This window comes from Protopterus annectens, chromosome 10.part0 (assembly GCF_019279795.1).
Source record: "Protopterus annectens isolate FY-2018-M chromosome 10.part0, PAN1.0, whole genome shotgun sequence".
Lineage (NCBI taxonomy): Eukaryota > Metazoa > Chordata > Ceratodontiformes > Protopteridae > Protopterus > Protopterus annectens.
The window spans coordinates 1,816,290,970-1,816,299,999 of record NC_056744.1 but is presented as its reverse complement, the minus strand read 5'-3'; the positions used below and the strand labels follow the sequence as shown (position 1 = coordinate 1,816,299,999).

At 44.2% G+C, this 9,030-nt stretch overlaps 1 non-coding gene across 1 annotated transcript; it reads left to right on the top strand.

Annotated features, from left to right (window-relative positions):
• Positions 1-464: 464 nt before the first annotated feature.
• On the top strand, positions 465-567 carry LOC122814664. Its single transcript, XR_006366865.1, has one exon. It is a non-coding gene; the product is annotated as a U6 spliceosomal RNA (small nuclear RNA).
• The last annotated feature ends 8,463 nt before the right edge of the window (positions 568-9,030 follow it).

The following is a 9,030-nucleotide window of genomic DNA, read 5'->3' as shown; positions in this document are numbered from 1 at the left end:
CTAGTGTAGCATTTAAAAGATGTTCCTTTTTTCCCCCTGTTATTTTTGGTTTTGTCCAGAATTTCTGATCAAAGAGGCTGAGAGTGTACAGTACAGTCTCAGTGTAAGCGCTGGTTGTACGACAGTTATTTGAATAACTGCATGTTAATGCCATTTTGTGACTAACATACATAATTATTGTCAGATAAAAGAAAACAAATGCCCCCTTATAACCATGTGGGTATGCAACAGCAAATAATTAATTCATAATCATACCCACAATGCACTGGGAGTTTGCTAGCTTACCAGAATTGTTTAGTTATTTTTTTTCCAAGTAATTTATTATGCTTGCATATCAAAGCGCACTATTTTACTTTTGATATTTCTAAATCTATAGTTACTGAAAAGCTTCCAACTGGAAATATAAAAATAAGATCAGAAAGTATAAGGTTTATATAGACCCAGAATCTTTTCATTTTATGCTTTTGCTTTGATAGCAAATATACTAAAATGGGAATGACACAAACAGAAGTAGTACGGTCTTTGCACAAAGATGACATGCAAATTTGTGAAGCATTTTATATTTTCCTTTTCATTGTCATTGTGACAAAAAGGTTGCATACTGATACAAGCCTGTTTTGGTAATTCCCAATGCAGTTCTATAGGCAGTGTTGTATATAGCATGTCTCAAGGGCTGCATTTTACATAAGTTATATTTTACATTTTGTCAGCTTTAAAGGCATTTCATTTTCCAGTCCAAAGTATGTGCCCACACCTCTGAACTGCATCATTATATGGAACATTCCTTATTTTGAGTCTTAAGTTCTGTTTTCAACCATGTTAATACCGAATCTCAATCACTCATCAAAATAACTCCTTTCCAGTATGAAGAAGCAGTTAATAATAAAGCCACAAGTTTTCTAGTTGACTTGAAGTTATAACTGTTCCACACTTTGCCCATTTGTTTCATATTAGAAAATGTACTGTTGAACATTTTGGAAATGGAAGATAGAGCTATATTGTGTACCCTGACTGCAAGGAACTCCAAGATGCTAGTATTTACATGAAATCATAATACTGGGTGATGTTATTGTTGCCTGGTTAACCATACAATCTGAAAATCTTAGCCAATAATATTCATCTCTACAAGTTCACCTAACTTATAACCACACCAGCTAGACATTACAAAGCCAGAACCAGACAGTCACCTCTGGACTGGATCCTAATGTTCTGTACAATGTCCTCCCATGGAACTCTGACAGACAGCCTAAGTGATCAGTTACCAATCTGTACCATAAGCCGCTGCAGTATTTCTTAAAAATGGGATTCCCTGCCATGAAGTCCTCTGACTGGCCAGTTTATCAAAGTCTACCATTGCTTTAAGATATGCTGAACGTCACCTACACACTCCTTGTGCAAGGAAGGGCATAAAGGTGATGTTCACATGTACCACCTCAGAACTTATTTCCTGCCAGTCTGAATGCTGTTTTAACCATCAGTCTGTTACCTCTGTTTATTTTACTGTTTTTCTGTTTGTTGGCATTCCTGTGCTTTCTCCTGTTTGCTGGAGTCTTCACAGTTGCAGATAAGTACCCAGTTGGGGTTTTGGTTGGTCTTTCTGTTAGTTTTGTGCTGTTTGGGTTTCATGTAATCCAGAAAGGGTAAATGCCCATGTGGGAGACTGATTCCCCATACAGACTGCCACACTAACTGTCTTTTTGCTTAAGTGCTGCTCACAACTATACATTCAGTTCGATTTGTCAGACGGTTGCCCCTAAAACTGTTCGTAGTAGGCTTTCTTCCCTTAACTTGTTTCTTGTGAACCAGCATCATAAGCCTCTTGCTGGAGATACTATGGATGGAACTTCCTGTCCAGAGGGTCAGCCTTCAGGGAAGAAGAAGGTGCATAAGGTAAGGCTGGAATCTTCCACTGTCCAGCCTTTGCTGGGTGTTTCTCCAGAGGTTGTTATGAACCTGGAGGCTCACCCGGTTGTTTTGTCAGATTCTTCTACCGCATCTGGGTTGGAGGCCAGTGAGGATCTGGCTGGCAGCACAACTGATCAGGCTTTGCAGGCGTCCGTTTTGGGCATTCAGAGGGAACCACGGTTGACGGTTTCCAAAGGGTCTAGAGGGGTTCTGCATTTCTCTTTAGGGAAGAGGTTCCTACTACTATTGTGGAACGCTGTCCTGAGTCTGGGCCTTCTCAGGTTTCCAGGATGGATGTCCCCTTAAAGAAAAAATAGAAAACTAATCCTAGGGAACCACAGAGTGAGTGGCAGGCCTTTTCTATGGGATTATTTGATGCTATACTGGCATTGAGGCCTCCTCAAGGGGTTTCAGTTTCTGCTCCTCCTTGGTCTGCCTCTTCCCCTAAAAGGCCCAGAGAACTGAATTCTTCTGAGGTGGATTCTGATGACTCCCCCCTTGCTTATTCTACCCAGATTCCTTCTTTAGACTACGGGTCTGAGGAGGACAACTCTCCTTCAGACTATGGGTCTGTGGAGGACGACTCTCCTTTAGACTATGGGTCTGAGGAGGACGACTCTCCTTTAGACTATGGGTCTGAGGAGGATGACACTCCTTTAGACTATGGGTCTGAGGAGGACGACTCTCCTTTAGACTATGGGTACAATCTCTAGGATGATGGAATTTTTTGAGTGGGATTGTGTCCAGGTTTCAGATATCCATAAGAGGTACTATGAGTTACTGCAGATGGAATCTCCTAAACCTGAGGCTATTTCTCCTCTCTTGCCTGCTTTGTTGGATGTCTTTTCCAATGCGTCTAAAGTGCCAGATTGTCTGCCTCCTGCTCCCAAGACATCTGATAGGTTTTATAGGGTGCCTGAGGATTGTTCCTTTTTGTTTAAATATCCTGCTGCTGACCCCTCTGTGGTGTTTGTAGCCTCTGATAAGCCATCTCAACTGCTTCTTTCGTCCAGGTTACTGCCTTCTGACAAGGACAGTAGAACCATGGACAGGCTGGGTAAGAAGGTTTATACTTCGGCTACCCTAACATTTAGGGATATTAATTATCAGGCCCAAAGCTCTAGGTATGTCTTGTCTCTTCTTTCTCAGGCTTGTCAGCTTCTTTCTGATCTTCATGACCCTGAGAGTAAATCTTATGCATTTTCCTTGCTTGGGACATCCTATCGGGTAGGTCATCATTCTATCAAGTGTAATTATGATGCAGCAGATGTCTCTTCTAGGGCTGTTGCTTTTGCTTTGGTTCTGAGGAGATATTCTTGGCTTCGGCTTCAACCTTTTCCCAATGATATTAAGGCTAAGTTGATAGATGCTCCTCTGGATAATAAACGGTTGTTTGGTGAAACAGCTGCTGGTTTATTTAAGTCTCTTCAGGACAAGGCTTTACAGAACCATAAGCATGTCTGTTTCTCAAGTGCCTAGATTTCAGCGAACCTACCTTTCTGAGCCAGCCTTTATTCGTACGCAATCTCAACCTCCTCTTACAGATAAAAGGGGTAGTAAACGGACTCTTCCTGCTAAGGCCACTCAGACTACGAGGATTCTTAATCCTTACTTTCCTGAAATATGCTGTCTTGACTATCCACCTGTTCCAGCCACAGTCCTCTTTCTCTTTGCCTTTCTCTTTCTCTTCCTGTTTGGCTCTGAATCAGCCAGGATTTTTGAGTTCTGTCAATCATTCGGTAGGGGTATTTCATGGTCTGGATTTCCCACCCTCCTTTTATGGGCATTCCTCAGCCTCCTCGGGAACAACTTCCTTTTTTCCCCGGAGGTTCTTCGGGACCTCTTATGTCAGGGTACTATTCAGGAGTGCCTGTGTCCCAAAGGGGGAAAGGGTTCTATTCCAGAATGTTTCTAGTGCCCAGAAAAGAAAGTACTTAGCAACCTATTCTAGACCTCTCCCATCTAAACACTTTTATGAAGGTGCTTTCGTTTCTGATGTTGTCCCTTCAGTCCATTTTCCTCTCTTGCTCCCTCAAGCATTTCTGATGTCCCTGGACCTCAAGGATGCTTAATGTTAGATCAGGGACTTCCATTTTAAAGTAGTTATTAGACATTAAACAGACTACATAATAAAATAGGCCTAGAAATGGTGTTTCATTTATGCATACACTTTAGAAAAGCAGAAAGAATATTTTACTGAATGTTGATCTTGCTGGCTGGGCGGCCACGGTGGTGCAGCGGTTAGCATTGCCGCCTCACAGCAAGAGGTTTTCCAGTTCGATCCTTGGCTGGGGTGCCTTCTGTGTGGAGTCTGCATGTCCCCCCTGTGGTCGCATGGGTTTCCTCCGGGTGCTCTGGTTTCCTCCCACATCCCAAAGACATGCTTGTAGGTGGATTGGACACACTAAATTGGTCCTAGGTGTGAGTGCATGCATGTGTGTGCCTTCTGTGGAAAGTTGGGTGCCAGGCTGGCAAATCGACACCACAAAAACTCTACTGCCAATCATGAGTGGACAGGTGATCCGCTGTAGTGACCCCTAACCAGGAAAAAGCTGAAAGAAGAAGAAGTTGACCTTGCTGGCTAAACGTGAGATGATAATTCTCAAGGGAAGGTTTCAGACAGTTCTTGTTCTGTTCCTCTTCTCAAGGGAAGAATCAAGAGATAATGGAATGGCCAGGCACCAGTAAGGCTACAAAACAAAGCGTAGCCTGAGAACCAAGGTTAGGGTTGTGAATATAGTCTATAAAGGAAAATTACTGGGCTGAAAGACTATAATATGTGGTATACAGGATAGCAGATCAGTCAAGTCTGATGCAAGACTTGTTCAGATGAAGTTACTCTATTCATGCTTATAGTTATGCTGTATGCGTGTTTCTAGTTATGCTGATTTGAATATGCTGCTATAACATTATGCTGCTATACTGTTATTGAATGCTACACACTGAAATAAAACTTTTTGAAGGAAAAAACATCTAACTCTGATTATTTTTTACACATTTTCATATTCCAATCCATCCTGTTTTCAGAAGATTTTTGCATTTTTCTGTTGCTTCCTGGCATTTTCAGTTCTGTCCTTTTCCCTTTGGGCCTTTCTACTGCCCCAAGGGTATTCAGCAAATGCCTCGCTCCCCTTTTGCAGGCTTCAAGGGATCCACATCTTTCCTTACTTGGATGATCCACTGATTCAGGCATCTTCTTCAGAAGTGCTTTTACAAAATCTTCATTTTTACCATTTCTCTTCAGATACTGGGGTTCACAATAAACTTCAAAAAGTCTTCCCTGACTCCTTCTCAGGAGCATGTCTTTTTGAGTTGCAGGATTGAAACAGTGCCAGTGCTGGTGTCCCTGTCTCCTCCAGAGGCCTTCACTCTCATTTCCTTCTTTCAGACTCTTCTTCCTCCGGCCTCCATTTCAGCCGGGGAGTTTCTAGCTCTGGGGTTCATGGCTCTCACCATTCCAGTGCTCTCTCTGGCCATTCTCCACATGAGGACGTTCCAGTGGTTTCTGAAGTCAGTGTGGCTTCAGCATGTGCATCCTCTAGACTTTTCTGTTCCTCTTCTCCCATGTCTCAAGAAGGAACTTCTTTGGTGGATTCAGCAGTTGTCTCTGAATACGGGGCTCCCTTTTCAACCTCCTCCTCCCTCTCAGGATCTGTTCACAGATGCTTCTGATGTTGGATGGGATGCTATGTTTGGCTGTCTGAGGGTTCAGGGAGTGTGGTTGCTTTGTCAGCAAAAGGACCACATCAACATCAAAGAGATGAGTGCTCTTCTGCTGGCTCTTCAGGTCTTTCATCCTCTCCTCTCCGGTGCATCTCAGGGTATTCACAGACAATCCCACAGTTGTGGTATATCAACAAACAGAGGGGTATGAGATCTTACCATCTTTGGTAGCTGGCACTTCTGGTATGAGATCTGGCTATTCAATATCATCTGACTCTTCAGGCAGTTTACATTCCTTCAGATCAGAACATTTTGGCAGACACTCTGAGCAGGTCCTTCACTCAATCCCATGAATGGATACTTCACAGGGATGCGTTTCTGGATATTGTTTACCACTGGGATACTCCTCAATCTCTTTGCCACCCATCTGAACAGACAACTTCCTCTGTTTTGTGCCAGCGTCCCAGGTCCTCTGGTATGGAAGGTGGACGTCCTCCCCTTTTCTTGAAAGGGGATGTTTCTTTATGCATTCCCTCTCCTTTCTCTCATTCCAAGAGTCCTTTTCAAGATTCAACAGGATGCTCCCAAAATTTTGTTGTGACCCCCTTTTGGCCATGACAGCAGTGGTTCCCTCTACTTCTGCATCTAGCCAAGGGCAATCATCGCAAGGAACCTCACAGGGTGGATCTCCTCACATAAGACAAGGGGTCTAACATCCATCCCCCACCTATCCACACTTCAACTGACACTGTGTATGATAGGGTTTTTATCCCTTATAGACACCTTTTTTCCTGAGGCCGTGCTGCAGGTCCTGCAGGAGGTCAGGAAACCTACTACTAGGAAATTCTACTTATCTAAATGGAAGAGGTTTTCTATTTGCTGTCTAAAAGGTGACCTGGACCCACTTTCTGTGGATGTTCCTTTGATTCTGTCTTATTTGTGTGAGTTGCTGAATGTTGGTTTGGCCTGGTCTTCTGTTAAGGCCCACTTATCATGTCTTTCTGCTTATCTGTCTTTGACTCCTCCATTAGCTTCTAGATTTGAAGCTAAGCAAGTTCTTAAATGCGTCCTTAATATTGGCCCTCACTGGAAGCCTGTTCCTCCTCCCTGGGATTTTAATTTCATTCCAGACAAATTGAATTGGGGTTGGGCTCCTTTTGAGCCTCCTGTTTCAGCCTCCTTACAAGATTGTTCTTGGATGACAGTTTTTTTTGTTAGCTCTTCTGCCAGATTGGTGTCTGAGTTGCAAGCCATTGTGGCTTGTCCACCTTTTTTGATATTTCATGAGGACAGGGTGTCCTTGCGTACTAATCCTTCTTTCATGCCCATGGTAGTTAATGAGTTGTCACTTATTCGGTCTATTCATTTACCTACTTTTTCCCCCTCTCTGCAATTTAACAGTGAGAGGGTGCTGCATACCTTAGATGTACATAGACAGCTCAGATTTTATTTGGATAAAACTAAAGCAATCAGAAAATCTGACCAGTTGTTTACTTCATTTCATCCTAGGTCTTTAGGTTTGGCTGTTTCCAATCAAACTATTTCCGTTTGGATTTCAAAAGCTATTTCATTTTGTTACACATTTCATGGCAACAGCCTTCCTTCTTCTGTAAAGGCTCATTCCACTAGAGCTGTCGCTTCTTCTGGTGCTTTTTCAAAGGCTTAGATGCTAATTCTATTCTTGAAGCTGCTACCTGGACGTCTGTGCGTACCTTTACCAAACATTACCTGTTGGATGGTATCTCCAGAGCTGGTGTTGCTGCTGCCCTGCTACCTTACTTCTGTGCGTACCTTTACCAAACATTACCTGTTGGATGGTATCTCCAGAGCTGGTGTTGCTGCTGCCCTGCTACCTTACGTCTGTGCGTACCTTTACCAAACATTACCAGTTGGATGGTATCTCCAGAGCTGGTGTTGCTGCTGCCCTGCTACCTTACTTCTGTGCGTACCTTTACCAAACATTACAGTTGGATGGTATCTCCAGAGCTGGTGTTGCTGCTGCCCTGCTACCTTACTTCTGTGTGTACCGTTACCAAACATTACCAGTTGGATGGTATCTCCAGAGCTGGTGTTGCTGCTGCCCTGCTACCTTACTTCTGTGCGTACCTTTACCAAACATTACCAGTTGGATGGTATCTCCAGAGCTGGTGTTGCTGCTGCCCTGCTACCTTACTTCTGTGCGTACCTTTACCAAACATTACCAGTTGGATGGTATCTCCAGAGCTGGTGTTGCTGCTGCCCTGCTACCTTACTTCTGTGCATACCGTTACCAAACATTACCAGTTGGATGGCATCTCCAGAGCTGGTGTTGCTGCTGCCCTGCTACTTTACTTCTGTGCATGCCTTTACCAAACATTACAGTTGGATGGTATCTCCAGAGCTGGTGTTGCTGCTGCCCTGCTACCTTCGTCTGTGCGTGCCTTTACCAAACATTACCAGTTGGATGGTATCTCCAGAGCTGGTGTTGCTGCTGCCCTGCTACCTTACTTCTGTGCGTACCTTTACCAAACATTACCAGTTGGATGGTATCTCCAGAGCTGGTGTTGCTGCTGCCCTGCTACCTTACTTCTGTGTGTACCGTTACCAAACATTACCAGTTGGATGGTATCTCCAGAGCTGGTGTTGCTGCTGCCCTGCTACCTTACTTCTGTGCGTACCGTTACCAAACATTACCAGTTGGATGGTATCTCCAGAGCTGGTGTTGCTGCTGCCCTGCTACCTTACTTCTGTGCGTACCTTTACCAAACATTACCAGTTGGATGGTATCTCCAGAGCTGGTGTTGCTGCTGCCCTGCTACCTTACTTCTGTGCATACCTTTACCAAACATTACCAGTTGGATGGTATCTCCAGAGCTGGTGTTGCTGCTGCCCTGCTACCTTACTTCTGTGCATACCGTTACCAAACATTACCAGTTGGATGGTATCTCCAGAGCTGGTGTTGCTGCTGCCCTGCTACCTTACTTCTGTGCGTACCTTTACCAAACATTACCAGTTGGATGGTATCTCCAGAGCTGGTGTTGCTGCTGCCCTGCTACCTTACTTCTGTGCGTACCTTTACCAAACATTCCCAGTTGAATGGTATCTCCAGAGCTGGTGTTGCTGCTGCCCTGCTTCCTTACTTCTGTGCGTACCTTTACCAAACATTACCAGTTGGATGGTATCTCCAGAGCTGGTGTTGCTGCTGCCCTGCTACCTTACTTCTGTGCGTACCTTTACCAAACATTACCAGTTGGATGGTATCTCCAGAGCTGGTGTTGCTGCTGCCCTGCTACCTTACTTCTGTGCGTACATTTACCAAACATTACCAGTTGGATGGTATCTCCAGAGCTGGTGTTGCTGCTGCCCTGCTACCTTACTTCTGTGCGTACATTTACCAAACATTACCAGTTGGATGGTATCTCCAGAGCTGGTGTTGCTGCTGCCCTGCTACCTTACTTCTGTGCGTACCTTTACCAAACATTA